The sequence below is a fragment of the Camelus dromedarius genome, chromosome 1 (assembly GCF_036321535.1).
Source record: "Camelus dromedarius isolate mCamDro1 chromosome 1, mCamDro1.pat, whole genome shotgun sequence".
NCBI lineage: Eukaryota > Metazoa > Chordata > Mammalia > Artiodactyla > Camelidae > Camelus > Camelus dromedarius.
In genome coordinates this window covers 118,868,895-118,885,623 of record NC_087436.1, presented here as the reverse complement: position 1 = coordinate 118,885,623, position 16,729 = coordinate 118,868,895, and the positions used below count along the sequence as shown (strand labels likewise).

Sequence of the window (16,729 nt, the reverse complement as noted above, 5' to 3'; positions counted from 1 at the left end):
CGTGGTGATTGTGTCTTCAGGACCACCAATGGCCCAGAATGGCCACACCTCCAGGTTATGTATACACTCCACACAAACTGGGTGTGAGCCCCCTGAGGGCAGGAACGAGCTTCCTGGGGCCCTTAGCCCTAAGTGGAGCCAGAAGCCGCTCTCAGGGGCAGCTCCGACCCAGCTGGCAGCTAGACCCGGCGAGGCTGGAAGGCTCAGCGGTGGGACTCCAGCCCCTCCCTGGCGGGGGCCGCGGGGCCCACTGCGCACGCTCATGCCTCCTGGAAACTCCTCTCAAGGCAACAGAACCGCTCCCGGCATTAGCCCGGGGCGGGGGTGGGGCAAACGCCCGGCCCTCCCCTCTGACTGGCAGGAGGACGGACCAACCGGAGGGGTGCTCCGGGTGAGGGGCGGGGCCGCGCTGCGAGCCCGGAGCCCCGCGGCCCAGCGAGCTGCATCCGGGAGTGTGCGGCACGCGCCGGCCGGCTGCCCGGAGCACTGCCACCGGCATCGCTGCACCTCGACCCCCGCCCCGCCGAACCGCACGCGCCCGTCAGCCCGTCTTCCTCATTTGCTTCTTACGATTTTTTTTTTTTGCATGCATCCTTTTTCTGTTCCGTCTTGTCCTTTTTAAGGCGGGGGCGGCGGCAGCGTAAGCTCGGGGCGGGGAGGGGGCGGCCGGAGGATGCGGCGCGGGGCTGCGCTCGCTACGCCCGCTGCTGCTGCCCGGCTCGGGCCTGAGCGCCGAGCAGGTGGGTACAGGTGCGCCGGGGGTGGGAGGCGGGAGACGCGTACAGGCCAGAGGGGACCCGCGGACCCCGCAGCCGATGGGCTGACCCAGCGGCAAGGGACGCAATGACCGGTGCTGCCCCGCCCCATCGCCCACCTTCCCCTCCCTCATCCAGTCTTCGTGCCCCCTTCTTATCCCGCTGCCACTCTTGCATCTCACCTCTGAGGTGCCCCACCCTTCCGTTCCCATCCCCCCACTCCCCTCCAAATCCCTCTGGCAGCACCTCCCAGCCCGGGGACTCGGTATCGCCTCCCTACCTACGCCCCCTTCTTCTCCCGCCCCCAGCCCTCCTTTCTTCCTCACGCCACCCGTATTTCCACTCCTCTCCCTATTCCGCCCCCAAGCTAAGGAGGGGGAGGGGGACCCACCAGGTCCTTCGGGAGTGGCCCGGGGGGGCGTGGCCGGCCGGTTCCCTGTGTGTCCCACCCACTGAGTAGGTATGGGTTCCCCGATCTCGGCTGAGATGTCACAGAGAATGAAGCCCGGGGCCGCGCCGTGGCGGCAGGGGGCCGAGAGGGCGAGGCTGCCCTACCCGCACCCCCACCCTACGTACAGCACACGCTACCGCGGCTCCTGCCACGCACACCCCCACGCTGCTCCGCCCACGTGGGCGCCCGGGAGGAGGCTGCCGAAATGGGAAGAAAGGCTGGTACCCACCCTCCTGCCGGGCTGGCGCGCCCTGGGCGCACTCGGCCTGCGGAGATGGCGCACAGGGATTGGCTCCCGCGGGGCTGGGCACCTTACCGGACGCCCTGTGTTATGGCCAGTGTGTTCCGTACCTGCGTTAGTGAGCCGCGCCTTCCTTCGCGCCTGGCCCCCTCGCTCCATCACTCCATCGCTCCACCACTCCACCCTCCTTGCTTCGGGCTCCTGAGGATCCAGCCTCGTCATCCCTGATTGAGGCTGCTTCCCAGGCAGGAGTCTTTCGTCTGAAAGCATGCCCCGCCCCCCACCAACACCTCCCCTCCCCACACACTCTCGTCTGCCCTTCTCCTGACGTCTTGGCCGGCCTGGGCTCCCCGCCAGCCTCTGCCCAGCTCTTTAAGCTCCAGAGATACTGTATCTGACCGCTAGTCCTCCTCCAGCACCCCCACCCTTTCTGTGCACACTCACAGGCACACTGTCCTTGGCCTTTGCTGTTGCTGTTCCCTCTCTGGGAACGCTGTTTCTTCAACTGGACAGCTCCTTCTAGAACAAGGTCAGGGAGAGCCCCTTGCCCCGCCTGAGCCTCCTGTGTGGCAGAGCTGGACACATGCTGTGGCATCTGATGGCCTCTGCCTCCCAGACCAGACTGAGAGCTCTTGGGGGCCAGGGGCAGCATCAGCCCCTCACAGAGGGCTCCACCCAGAGTAAATATCAGGCCTAAGGAGGTCCTCCTCTCAACTCAGGGTGACCCACTGGTGTGGGCGCGGCTGTGGGAGGACCTGGCTTCTCCAAAACCTTGGGGAGGTGGGTGGGTGGCGCTTCCGTGAGCTGGGATGAACGTGGAGGAAGGGAAGGTTTGGGGAAGGGGGGGGGTTGGGCAATCAGGATACCCCTTCCCAGGATGCTTGCCCAGCAGGGCATCCCACTTCGGGAGTTGCTGCTCTGAGAACACTTGGTTTTATACAGCTCTATGGAGGCTGGTGGACGGTTGCAGAGATTTTGTTGTTGAGGCTCCTGCGTGTGGTCTGTAAAGCTGAACATCTCTGCTGAGTCTGAGGGTAACTCTTGCCTTGAGTCTTACCACAGAGAGAAGCCCTTCTGAGGGTCCAACAAATGAGCTCATTGACATCTTCTTCCTTCACAAACCACACATGGCTCCCCCTGGCTCCCTGACCTCAAAAGTTTCTGACATCCTGGCTTCCCTGGCCCACCTCTCCCTCTCCACACTGTCACCCTCAGCCACACATGCCACTTCTGTGCATCTTCACTCTTAGGTTTTCCCCACATGCTGTGTTTTCTCCCAGAAATGTTCCCCTTCTTTGTCAGGAGAACTCCTATTCATACGATGAGGCCCAGCCCTCATGTTACTTCTTTGTGGTGTTCCTCGACTCTGCCAAACGGATTGTGTGGTTCTGTCATCTCTCATGGAACTTCATATCTATATGTTGTGTAATATTTGTGTCCTTTTTCCCTAAGGAGACCTTGCCCACCAGAGACAAGGGGCACAGTGAGGTCTGAGGGGCAGCCCCTCTTTGGTAGGGCTCCATTGTCCTGGCACCCCCACTGTCAGCGCTGTAAGAGAGACATGCAGCAGAAGGAACAATTTCTGAGGAGGGCATAAACCAGCAGTGATTGGCGCTGTGTGCTATGGCGATTTGCTTACCTCCCCGAGGATGGGGCCCTGCCTGTCTGCAGGCTCTGAAGCCAGACTGCCTGGGTTCCCACTGAGGCCCTGCCCCTCACTCAGCTGTGATTGGCCAAGCACTTCCCACCTGGGCTTTCTAACTAAAACAGGTGCCTCCCTCAGAGAGACTGGGGGTTACCGCAGTGTATCCTGGTTCTTCTTGGCCGGCCTCCTCTGTGGGGGGTGGTTGAGCCAACCTGCAGGGCTCCTGAAGTTGGGCTGACCTGTATCCTCTTCCTTCTGGCTGTGTGATCTTGGGCAGGAGGATTAACTTCTCTGAGCCTCCATATCCTGTACAAACCAGGGCGGTGGTCTCTCTTTGGCTGAGTTGGTGTGAGGATCCGAAGTGTGGTTTCTGGGCATTGGAGACACTTAAACAAGTGGTCATGATGATGAGGGAGTTGTGGGATGAGTGACTTAAAAAAAGTAAATCCTTTAGCTTTGTCACAGACCAGACCCCCTAGTTGGAGGCCTTGTTTGTTCTTCATGAGCAAATAACATTAGACCAATAAGTTAAATATTCAACAACTGGGGATGAAAGATGAAGGGGTGGGTGCCATGTTGGTAGTGCGAATTGTGCAGACTTGGCCGAGAAGGTGCCGAGAGCTATAGGTAAAAATCCTGAACTCAGAGCCCACTGGTCTCTGAGCAGTTCCTCTGATGCCTGTCTCATCTAGACTTCTTTCCTGCTCAGTGCGGGGGTGCAGCGATTCCAGTAATTTCCAACCAGTTCTTAGCAAAATTCTTAATGGAACTAATGATCATAAACAGTGGTCACCAGCTAGGTGAGGCCATCTCTGTGGGAACAAGGCAGGGTCAGAGGAGCTGCGTTGCAGACCAGTTCAGACTTTCCTGACTGTGTGACCCTGGGTCAAATCACTTAACCTCTCTGTGCCCAGTTCCTTTTCCTGTGATATTCACATAAGGACAATAGATAGCTCTCTATCTATCATTACTTCAACTCCGACTCCTGCCATGAATGATCTCATTTCAACTGCACAGCATCAGGCAGGGTAAGTATTATGTGAGCACCTAACAAGCAGAGGTGCATCTGGAGGTGGAGGCGGAGATGGGAACTAACCAGTGGGAGGGCCTCTCGCTTTGGAGCTTAGGTGTTGCTCTGGGAAGCACATTGATTCCTCCAGTGGAAAGACAGCCTTCCTGCCAGGCTGGTGTGAGAAATGAATCAGAGGAGCCTTCTCGGTGCTTTTAATAGAAACACGTTACCTGAAAGCCAGTGGTGGCTGTTGGTGTTGCTGTAGCATGAAGCTCAGAAAGAGACCCCGAGGCTGGCCAACAGGGGGACCTTGGCTTGTCACTCTAGCCCTGAATGTCTTCAGAAAAAGCTTTCTTTGCCTATGCCTTTCTAAAGCCAGATGGACAGCCCAGGAACCGGACCGTGTGTCAGCAGGGAGAGGCAGGGATAAGGAAGGGGGCCCTGGGGTCCTCATTGCTGTGAAGGGCAAGGGTCAGGAGCCCCTCCTGTGGGAGGTGGGTGGGGCAAGAGCACTTGCGGGGGAGTAGCCTAGGAGGTAACTAACATGGGAATCAACCTGAAAGCAGCAGGGGGCGGGGGGTGCTCCCCCAACTCAGAGTGAGGGAGGGGCCAGCTCCCCAGTGGGGACAGGGTTTCTGATCTTATCTTTTTGGTGATGGTATTTATTTTCAGAACCACCACAAGGAGTACTGTACCTCTCACTGGTCTACAGAAATGAATGGAGATAAATGCTGTTTTTCTTAATTCTAACCGTTGACATTTGCTAGGCACTTATCAAGTGCCAGGCTGTATGCCAGGATTTGGCAAGCTATGGCACATCAGCCTGCTGCTTGATTTTGTAAGTAAAGTTTTATTGGCACACAGCCATGCCCATTTGTGTCCATATTGTCTATGGCTGCTTCTGCCCGGTTATTGGCTAGTTGGGCAGTTGGGGCAGACACCTGTAAAGCCAGAAACATTACTACCTGGCCCTTTACAGAAGTTTGCCGCCACCTTGTCTGTGCTCTCCCTGAGTTGAGTTCATTCAGTCCTGGGCACAGCCCCAGAGGGAGGCTGCCTCTCCCATTTTATAGGTGGGCGCAGTGAGGCTCTGAAGCCTGCCCAGGGTCATAAAACTGGTAAGTAGGGGAGCAGGAATCTGAACCCAAGCAACCAAGGCTTTTTTTTTTTTCAGGGCAGGGGAGGAATTTATATTTTTTATTAGCTTCTAATTGAATCTTATCATGTTTAGGGGATGGGGTCAGTATGATATCTGTTTTTAAAAGTTCGACAATTTCTTAATGTCCTGGTGCCTGATCAATTTTTAAAACATCTTTGTGTTAAATAGATATTATTTAATATTTAATAATGATTAACATATTAACCATTTTTAAGGGTACAGTTCACTGGCATTATATACAATGTTGTGCAACTATCTTCACCATCCATCTCCAGAACTTTTCCATCACCCCAAACTGGCGGTCCGCCTTCTTAACTGCGGTCCCACGCTGCCTTGTGGGAGTCTGTAGAAGAGAGCAAGCAGTAGCAGCATCGTAATTTTGCGCCAGAGGCTTTGAAGGCAGCCTTGGGCTTGAGCACTGGCTCTGCTATTTACTGTCCATGGATGATCATCTGTGTGCTCTAAACCCTCTGTAGCCCAGTGTGCTTATTTGTCAAATGGGAATAACCCCAGTCCCCATCCCTGCAGACCACGTGGGTGTGAGGGCGAAATAAGGAACAGAGGTGAAGGCCCAGCTTCGTGTAGTGGGCGGTAGCTATGATGCTATTCCCTGGAACAGCCGCACCCCAGTCAGGTGTTAGGTCAGTCTGTCCTCCCTGTGTGGCTCCTGGTGTCCCCTTTATCCTTTCCAGGTCTTGGAATCATCCTGGGGACCCATCATGCATCCTAAAGCCCCCGACTGGACCTCGGAGGACCTCCGTGCTGTGTAGAAGCAGATTTTCTGCTGTCCTCTCCCCCTCCGTGGCCCAGACTTGGCTGAAGGGCCACTTTAGGGAATGAAAGGAGGTTCTGTTGCAGCCATCCAGGGACTGCCAAGGGCTGCCTATTGTGGCAGTAATGCCCTTGTGTGTGCCAGGTCAGGGGATGCGCTGGCTTGGCCCACCAGCCCCCACCCCCTGACCAGCCTCCACCTCGGCTGCATTTGGATTCAGGAGCCCTGGACTGGCCCCTGATCCCTTCCTTAGGGCTGCAGGGGGTGGGACACACTGCTGAGGAGTGTCCTGCTTCTTTTGGGGGACAGGAAGACCGGGAGGATTACGCATCGATGGTGGAGGCAGGAGTGGTCTGGTAAAGTAGCTTTCTGCTTCTTTTACCTTTGGAACATCTGTCTTCTCTCTGTCTCCTTTCTGTCCTGATGCTTCTGGAGGCTGGTCACTCCTATCTGCCTTCTGACACATAGGGTTTTATTTAACAGTCCCATAATCCGACTCTTCCATTGAAACAATTCTCTTTTCTTCCCCTCCTCCCTTTTTTTATTGAGCTGAAATTCACACAACATGAGATTCCTCATTTTAAGGTATACAATTCAGTGGCATTTAGTATATTCACAATGTCATGTAGCCAACACCTCTATCTAGTTGCAAGCCATTTTTCATCACTCACAAAGAAAACCCCCTCCCCGTGAAGCGGTCACTCCTCCTTCCCCAGCCCCTGGCAACCACCCATCTGCCTTCCGTGCCTTTGATTTCCCTTTTCTGGAATTTCATATACATGGACTCACATGCTATGTGGCCTTCTGTACTTGGCTTCTTTCCCTCAGCGTAATGTCCTCAAGGTTCATCCAGGTCGTAGCTTGTGTCACCGCTTCAGTCTTTTCTAAGACTGAATACTATTCCGTTGTAAGGATGGACCACATTTTCTGATCCATTCATTTGCTGATGGACACCTGGGTGGTTCCACCTTTAGGCTGTTGTGCCTGCGTTGGATGCATGGCTTACAGTTTTCAAACTTTCTTCCTGGGGCTTGGCTGCCAGGGTTCTGTTCTGGTGTTTCCACTCTCTCCTCCCATTGCTCACTATTGGTCCTTTCGGCCACTCATCAGAGAGTTGTATTCCCAGCACCGCACTGGGCACTTCCAGCCTTGACTTGCTCTTGACATCTGGAGAATGGTTTGTTGATTTGTCATTTCCCAAGCCGGAGTGTGGGAGCGCCCTGAGGCAGGAGGGCCGTCACGGGGTCCACCAAGCAGCCCAGAGAGGCAGCTGGCGCAGGACAGGGAGCCTGGCCGCCTTTTTGTTAGTTCCTGGCACATACTGGATGCTTTGCGTTTGTGTCTACTGCTTGCTGCCTGGCCCGTTCGGCTCCTGCCCTCGCCAGAACTGGCTTCTTCTCATCCTTTGAGTCTCAGCTGAAACTTCCTCTCCTGGGAGAGGTCTTCCCTGCCCTGCCCAGGTAGATGCCACCCCCCACCCCCCTTACCCCTGCTGTTTTTCTCCCCTTTGGTGCCCTGTTTCTTCTGAAGTCATCATGATCTGAAGTGGGCTTGTTTCCTGGTTTGTGGTTGTTCCCGCAGTCCTCATAAGCTGGAAGGGAAGCACGGTGAGGATGGGAGCCTTGCCGGCTGTGTTTCCTCCCATCTCCCAGCGCAGGGTGTTGGCATGCAGTTGGTTCCAGTAAATAATTGTTGCTGTTGCTTGGAGTCAGATGTGACTGAATTTCCTAACTCCGTCTTGCAAGCTTGTTGATCTAGAGCCTCTTTGTTAATCTTTCTCAGCTTCCCTTTTATCCTTTTGTTCAGTATGCAGAGAGCCCAGTGTCCCTAGCTTTTGGGCGGGTGTGGCGGTCAGACGTGACTGTGTGGACTGCCTGCAGGATGTCGGTGTGCAGCAGGCGTTTGTCAGCGGGCGCTGCTGCCGGTGTTTGCAGAGGTAGTGGTCCTCACGATCGTGCACAAGTTTCCTAACGACACACTTGCCCCGGGGTAGCCAGGTGACTCTGGAGCCAAGCAGTCCAATAGGGTAGCCCCTCGGGGCTCTTGAGCAATGAGATGCAGTTTGTCTAAACTAACAGGGGCTGGGGAGTGAAAAATATGCTCTGGATTTCAGACTTTATAAGAAAAAGCTCTCAGTAGTAACTTTACCGTTGATTGCATGTTGCAGTGCAACTAATTGGGATATCTTGGGCTAAATGAATTATATTTTTACAATTAGTTTTACTTGTTCCTTTTTACTTTTTTTTTTTTTTTTAACTTTTTTACTTTTACCAGAAAATTTACTATTGCATGCGGGGTTCACACTGTCTTTCGGGGGGACAGAGCTGCTTAGACGCTAAGCTCCTTGGAGGCAGGGATCAGGCACAGAGGATGGTGGACCTGCCTTCTGTTAAGTGTGGGGCCCTGGACAAGTTAGTTACATTTTTTTCTGTGCTTCAGTTTGTTTTTTGTGAACAAAAAGCTCAGTCTGACAACAAACAATGACATTGCACATTTGAGGGCCTCCTGGGTGCCCGAGGAAGGAACTAGAGCCCCATGAAGACCAGGCGTGGTAAGGTCTCTGCCTGTGGGGACCAACTTTCATTCTGAGAGAGGGGAGACACGTCAATGAAACACAAACCCAGGTACCAGGACTGTGGTTGTTCCCTAAAGAGTGTAAGTTAGGAGATGTGAACGATCAAGGCGATGAGAGCTGGTTCTCTGGCTCCAAGCCAGGGCAGGTCTTGTGAGGAGAGTGGATGGATCCACATACAACCTGGTGCATGGCAGACTCTATAACTGGCAGCCAAGGTGATTACCTTGGGATGGCCCTAGAGCATTGGGCCACTCTTCTGAGTTGCTTCCACTCAATGACTCTAGGCTTTGTAATCCCTCTGTGTGTAATAACCACACCAGAATTTTTCTGTTCTCTGCAGAATTTGCGTGTTCATTTCCCACGGTCTGTAGACGCAAGAGATCACTCCGGCATCTCCCTGCAGTGGGCAGGGCTTCCCCATGGCCAGCTCTGATTGGATGAGAGCAGCTGATTCCCAGCTGTCATGTGCATCTCCTGGAAGGGAGTCTGGGTTGAGCTCTCCCCATGATCCAGCCAGGAGCCACGAGGGAGACAAATCATTTCATCCTTGGAACCTCAGGAGTCCTGGGGGTTACACCCGTCTCCCCAAACCGGGGTGTGTATGTTTCACGCAAAGAGATGCCCGGGGATAGCTCTGTCCTGGTTTTATAGGTGTTAGCTAACATTGTCCTTCTCTCTTGCACACGCACGCCTGCCTGCAGGTGCCTGGCCTTGTGCTTCCTGCTGGGGTGGGGACTCGGGGTGGGCCGTGCTTACAGATGAGTGGAAGCAGGTTACTGAGGGTGATGGCGAGCCTTCCTCTCCAGCTCTTATAGGGCCCACATCATCTCATTGATGGGGAATGAGTGACTCACCTGAGGTTGCACAGGTAGGAATGGCAGTGGAGGGGGGCAGACCTCCTCCGGCCACCCCGACACTCGGTCACTCATGGAGAGCACAGCCACTTGAGCGCGCCTTCCCGGCCCCGCGGCCTGCGCCAGCTCAGTTCCCGTATCCCCCCCATGAACTGCAGCCTCCTCCTAAGCGCTGTCCTTTTTTTCCAGACCCTGGCTTGCCAACTCCCTCTGCCTGGAATGCCCCTCTCTCCTTCCCCCCACCCCAGCCTGTGAAGTCCTGTAGGCTCCATGGCCCAGCTTGGATGATGCGGCCCCAGGAGAAAGCTGTTTGCTTACTGTCCAAGTGCAGATAGAGTGAATGAAGTCACTGGGGCTAGATTAAGACAGGGACAGCCTGGAGGCAGAGAAACAGAATAAAGAGGCTTCCCCTGCTCTCCTGGCTCTGCCGTTGTGGCGTGGCGCGCCCCTGCCTCTCTCTCCTATGCCTTCAGGAGAGCTTGTATCCAGCTGCGTGACCTGCCTGCTGTTCCTGACTGAGCCAGGCCTTTGACATGCCGTTCCCTCTGTTGGATCTGCCCGTTAGCCTTCCCTGCCCCCATCCACCTGGTGAACATCCTCCGCTTCTGTTTAAGATCCATCATCAGCCTTATTTCCTCCAGAAACCTGTCCTGACTGCAACCCTCCTGCATCCACAGGCTGAATCAGGTTTGTCCCCAGGGTTCCCACTGCCTCAAGCATCCCTCTGTTACTGCCCAGGATTCTGTATTCCACCTGCCAGTGACTTGTCCAACTCTCCCACCAGACAGAAAGTTCCAGGAGACTAGGGTTGCTGCCTGATTTGCAGTGGGATTCCCAGAGCCCGGCTCAGGTTGGGGTGTACAGTAGGTGGTCAACAGCTTTTGGTCTTTAGCCTCAATATTTGGTGTTTATAGTATTATGGCTGAATTGTCTTCACTTCTGATCCAAGAAATGAAATATGACTATGTTCCATATTCCTTTAATGTCAGAATCCTATCCTTTCAGTGTTGGGAGGGGCCTTAACTGTGTGCAGTGGGTTCTCTCTGTTGTTTGCATCGGGTCCACTCTGCCCTTCACAGGCCCTCCTTTATTCTCGGCGGCAGCCACCTCTAGTGACGTCAACTCCCCAAACTGTGGACGTCTCAGTATTCGGGGTTGAAACACCCCAGGTGGCTCTGTTAGCCCAGAGAAGACGTTTATGAAGTGCTGTAGCACTTAATGAAGTTTCTCTTCCCCTGCACATCCAGATTTCACTGCCTTGCAGTGCAACCTGCTTTTATTTAGGGAAAAAAATGTTAGAAAGCTGTTCTTCAGAATCCAAACCGTGTTCTTATGTTCACAGGTCCTATTTCTTGTTACGTTGGTTTGGTTTTTCTGTTTATCCCAAGCTGCACCTCAGAATACTAATTGGAAGACATACTTTGCTTTTGAAAGTCAGCAGGGCTGCTTCCTTGGTCAGGGCAGCTGGCTGAGTGAGCTCATGAAGCCAGGTGGTAACTGAGTTTCTGTGACAAGTACTGGAACCTTCAAGGGTCAGGGCTGGAAGACGTTCTTTTGCCAACCAGATGCCTTATTTTGAACAAGAGACTCAATGACCCCAAATTGTGCCTAATCTGTTTAAACCATTGGACAAATGAGCACTTGAATGCCATAGTCTATTTCTCCCTGAAGTACACCAGAGACCCAGGATGATCCCAGTTTATGAGGGCCTGGGCATTATAGATGCCCTGAGCTTTCTATACGCGTGGCTAAAGATGAATGCAAAAACACTTCAGCCCAAATGCACAAACAAGTCTCGTTGCTGGGTCGGGTATCAGAAATTGGGAGTGCTTCAGCCAGAAGATTGAGGGAGGTGCTGGGTGCCCCAAACCTCAGGTGTTCACAACATAAATTGTGAGTTTGGGATTTCACAATTCATAAGCCCCTAGATTGTAGCTTCTCTAGATGTTTGTTGATGAATAGAGGGCTTTGTAGGTAAACTGAAAGGTCAAGTGACAAGGAGATTGGGGTGTGTTAAATCACTCTCAGGCAGGGATGTGGGATGAGCGGTTTGTAGTGTCTTATCTGTTCGTTGTAGCAGGGATTGAAAGGACCTCTGCTCACCAGATCTTTGTTAGCATCTGTGCCAGGTGTCTGTGAAAGCAATGCCACCACATTTGAAAAATACCCCTGCTGTGGACTCTGTTGTGAGTTCCAACCATCCATTCCCTCCCTGGGCTGAAGCACTGAACTGTCATGACACGTCTAATCGCCATATGTCATGAAGGTGAGCCTCACCACGTTGCGAATGGCCCCATCCCCCCCTTTGTGGGAAGGTCACATTGTAGCCTCAAAGCCGCCAACCCAGCAAGCTGGGAGTGGACGTTTTTTAGATGACGTTCCACGACTATTGGGTGAATAATTGATTTGCTCCTGTTTACTGGAACCAGGAAGAAAAAATATCATGATTGATTAGAAAATGAACCACTTAAGAAACAGAATATTGTTGGAGAGGCAGTTTTGCTATCTGAATGAAAACGAATTAGCCCTTTGAAGTTCTTGCTGTGACTTATATGTCTGATTCATTTAATGCTAAAGAACACAGTAAAGGAGGAATGGAGGAACTAAAATGACATGAAGTGTGTAGAAAACAAAAAGTAAAATGAAAAGTGTAAACTCAACTCTGTCAATAACAATATTAAATGTGAATGGATTAAACAATCTAATGAAAAGGCAGAGATTGTCAGAATATATTAAAAATGATCTAACTATGTGCTATCTACAGGTGACATACATCTTTAGACTCAAAGATACAATTAGATTGAGAGTAAAAGGAATGAAAAAGATACATCACACAATGAGCAACCACAAGAAAGCTAGAGTGGCCATACTGATATCGTACAAGATATATTTAAATATATACATAGTATATTACAAGATATATTTAAAATAAAAAAAAGAGACAAAGAGGGATATTTTATAATGAAATATAATAATAACATTTAAAAATAACACTTTATAATGATAAAGAGAGTCAATCTAGTGGGAAAATATAACAATTATAAACACATATGCACCTAACAACAGTGACAAAATACACGAAGCAAAAACTGAAATGAAGGAAGAAATAGATAATTCAGTGGTAACACTGGATACTTCAATACCCTACTTTCAATAATGGGTGGAACAACTAGACAGAAGATCAGCAAGGAAATAGAAAACTTGAAAAACACTATAAAGCAGCCAGGTCTTCAAGATACGTATAGAATGCTCCATCAACAACATCAGAATGTATATTCTTTTACTTAAATTGAGGTGTAATTGATATATAACTTTGTATTAGCTTCAGGTGGGCAGCATAACAATTTGATATTTGTATATATTGTGAAATGATCACCACAGTAATTTGGTTAACATCCATCACCACACATAATTACAATTTTTTTTTTCCTATGGTGAGAACTTTTAAGATCTGTTCTCTTAGTAAGTTACAGATACACAACACAGTGTGATTAACTATAGTCACCATGCTGTTCATTACATTCCCATGATTTATGTGTTTTATAACTGGAAGTTTGTTCCTTTGACCTCCTTAACCCATTTTACCCACCCTCCTAACCTCCACCTCTGACAACCACAAATCTGTTCTTTGTATCATTGAGTTTGGTTTTTGTTATTGTTTAGGATTCCACATATAAGTGAGGTCACACGACATTTTTCTTTTTCTGACTTATTTCACTTAGCATAATGCTGTCAATGTCCATTCATGTCTCCCGAATGGCAAGTTTTCATTCTCCTTTTGTGGCTGAATAATACTCCATTTTATATCTATCTATTTCACATTTTCTTCATCCACTCATCCATTGACGGACACTTAGGTTGTTTCAATTTCTTGGCCATTGCAAATAATGCTACAATGAACATGGGAGTTCATATAGCTTTTCAAGTTAGTGTTTTCATTTTCTCCGGATAAATACCCAGGAGTGGAAATGCTGGATCATATGGTAGATTTATTTTCAATTGTATGACGAACCTCCATACTGTTTTCCATAGTGGCTGCACCAAGTTACATTCCCACCAATAGAGCAGAAGGGTTCATCTTCCTCCATGTCTTCACCAAGAATATAGATTCTTCTCAAATGCATGTGGCTCATTCTCCAGGATAGACCATATGCTCAGCCATCAAACAATCTCAGTGAACTTAAAAGGACAGAAATAATGCAAAGCATGTTCTCTGACCACAGTGCAATGAAATTAGGAATCAAGGCGAGCAAGCACAAGGCGTGGCCCCTAGTGATGCTCTGTTCTGCCCTTGTCAGCCCGAGATCTACAGCCTGCACCTTTCCTCCCACCTCATCCTCTATGCTCCTGGTCACCCCTTTACTTCTGGACCAAGATGAACTACTGACTTCCTTACCCACTGCTTCTAGCTTCTGTGTGTTTGCTCATGCTGCCCCGCTTCCTCAAATGCCTATTCCTCGGCCTCCTCCACCCTCCCCATCTTAGGAGGACCTACCCATCTGGCCGTACGTGACCACCCACCTTACTAAGCCACAATAAGGAAAGTTTATAATGAACAGAGTAGAGCAGTGGTTCTGCAAGTGGGGTCCTGGACCACCATCATCATTTCCTGGGAGATTTTAGAAATGTACATTCTCAGGCCCTACCTGCGCTACTGGATCAGAAACACTGGGCTGGGGCCCTGCAGTCTGGCTTTTAACTAAAGCCCTCTGGGGAACTCTGATACCCTCTCCAGTTTGAGAACCAGGGCAGGCAGGGCTGGTCCCCACTTATCCTGTAGTTGCACAGTCTGGTTATTTCTAAAATCGTTGGCGACTGGTTGGTTCCCTCCAATGAGCATGAATCAGGCCTACCATCTTGCTTAATCTGCAGATGAGACCAGGGACCTTGCTTTGTGTGTGTAAAGGGCAGTTCTCTTCCATCCAAATAAGTACACATCGGGACTGATGCTCAGAGTGAAGGGTATGCTCAGCTTCCAGGGATTTCCTGTGGGAGAAGGAGGGTAGACCCTCTGTCTGGGTCTGTTTCCCCATCTGTAATAATAAAGGGCTAATATTTTTAAAACAGCTACACCACCCCATCATGACTTACAAATCAGGGAAGCAGGAGTTTATTATCACATTTATTTTATGATTTTAAACTTACAGCACTTCAAGTTAGGAGCTGGTCCGTGAGAGCAGTGAGGTTGCTTTGATAACCATCACTTTCAGGATGAACAGTTCGGGGGTGACAGTAGTCTGAACAGCCACGCATCCTGAGTGTTGCTTGGGCTTTGTTGTGGTTGTGAAAATAGTCTGTTTTGAGAATCTTTGCATTTCACATTTGCAATTGGTAAGGGTTTTGTCAACAACTTGTCTTGTAGCCTCAGGACCCATCTTACTAGAGGTGACAGAAGAGTCTCTACAAGACCTGTGCAAAGCTGAGTGTCACCTGGAGCCCAGGTGCATGCAGTGGAGTCTGCAGATGATTAACATTTGGTGTGCAGCTCATTTGAGTTTGATGCTGTTTGTGGTTTAAAATTTTTACACTGAAAAAGTATAGAATCAAACATCTGTTCCTCCGGAGCCCTGATCCCTGACACCCTGTGCATCTTTAGGGAGCATCAGGGCTCCATGGAACGTGGTTTGAAATCCCAGCCTGGTCACCACCTCTCAGTGCCCCAAAGTGCTGATGGCTCTGCTCCATTTTGGGAATTGGCTACCTTTCCTTCACGGATACCTGTTTCTCTGTGCTGTCATCTGCCTGTCACGTTGGGTTCTTGGTTCTGTCTCAGCCTCCAAGTGTCCTCACATTCTTAAGACTGAGCCCTGGAAAGAAAGAGCCTCCAGGACTGTCACTGACTGAGCTGAGCTGAGCTGGAGAACGAGCTGCACTAGGGCCAGGACTCAACCTCACCCCAAGTCTCTGTGAACAGGCGTTGAGGGTCCAGTGCTCTCGCAGGATAGTCTGAAGGTTCTGCCCACCCTCTCCTTCCTTAGAACAGCTCTTGACTTATGAAGAGTATTTGGGAAGGGGAGCAGTTGTACCAAGAAAGGGTGGTATCTTTCTGAAACCACACCTGGCTGTGTTGCTCCTCTGCTCGGTGGGCTCCCCGTGTCCCAGGATGAAGCGCACATTCCTTGACACCATGTCTGTGACCTCATCTCTTGATGCTCTTGCTTTTACCAACTAGCTTCGTCTGCTCTGGCTGCTATAATAAAAAATCCTGTAGACTGGGAGGCTTAAACAACAGAAATTTATTTCTCACCGTTCTAGACGCTGGGAAGTACAAGGTCACGGGGCTGGCTGATTCCACTTCTGGTGAGAGCTCTCCTCCTGGCTGGCAGACGGCCGCCTTCTCATGTATGCTCACAAGGTGGGCAGAGATAGCAAGGAAGTGCTCTTGTGTCTCTTCTTGTAAGGACGCTAATCTCGTCATCAGGGGCTAATCACTTGCCAAAAGCCTAATCTCCAAATACCATCACATTGGGAATTCGGGTTGCAACATATGAATTTCGGGGGACACATTCATGGACCCCTACCTTATGGAACAGTCTGCCTTCCTTGAACTTGCCCTCCGTTCCTCCTGTCTTTAGACATTTGTGCCCTCTTCCTTGCACACCCTGTCTGCTGCCTCTAGACATGTCTCAGGCTCATATCCTCTGGTGCTTCCCTGACCCTCCCCACCCCCGCCAGGCCCTGCACATCTTTCTGTCCCAGCCTTGGCTGTACTGCGGGGCTGTTGTCTTTTATAGTTTTCCTTCTCCACTGGCTGGAGCTCGGGGTCCTGCGTGGGATTCGTGTCTGAGGCCCCGTGCCCAGTACAAGGCCTGCTATGGGATATTGAATGAATGAGTGAATAAATGAATGAATGAATGAATGATTGGAGGCTGTGCCCCTGCTACTCTCCCTGCCTAAATGCCATTCAACCTTCCTTGGACCCCTGCTCCCTTATCTGCATGTCCATGTTTCACCCCTGCCAGGGCCCACTTCAGATGTCTTCACGTCCCACTGGGACCTGAGCCCCGGGTCCCCGTTACCATGTGGGCTTGCTACACTCTGTTTCCCTGCCTGCCTCCCTGACTTGACTAGAATGCCTCACAAGTGTGGGGGAGCCATTGGGACACCTAGCGATGGTCCAGAACATTTGAGGGACTCAGCAAATGTCTGCACCTGATGAAGACATCCTTGACCATCTTCCTTCCCCTGTGGTGGTGGTAACCTGGCAGTAACCCCATCCTGGTCCAAGCACCCCAACCCTGTAATTAGTGCCTCTCTTTGAGCTG

The 16,729-nt window shown here is 51.0% G+C and overlaps 1 protein-coding gene and 1 long non-coding RNA gene across 2 annotated transcripts in view; one reads left to right on the top strand and one right to left on the bottom strand.

Annotated features, from left to right (window-relative positions):
* The first annotated feature begins 444 nt into the window (after positions 1–444).
* Positions 445–16,729, top strand: part of JAKMIP1 (janus kinase and microtubule interacting protein 1) — a 125,824-nt gene continuing 109,539 nt past the window's right edge. Inside the window, exon 1 of the mRNA XM_031437641.2 lies at positions 445–740. The gene's annotated coding sequence lies outside the window, so the exon portion shown is untranslated. The remainder of the gene's footprint in view (positions 741–16,729) is intronic.
* LOC105085109 (uncharacterized) lies at positions 5,401–7,523 on the bottom strand. The gene is made up of 3 exons (XR_836772.3): positions 6,825–7,523; positions 6,418–6,584; positions 5,401–5,606 (listed from the first exon to the last, which is right to left on the bottom strand). It is a non-coding gene; the product is annotated as an uncharacterized LOC105085109 (long non-coding RNA).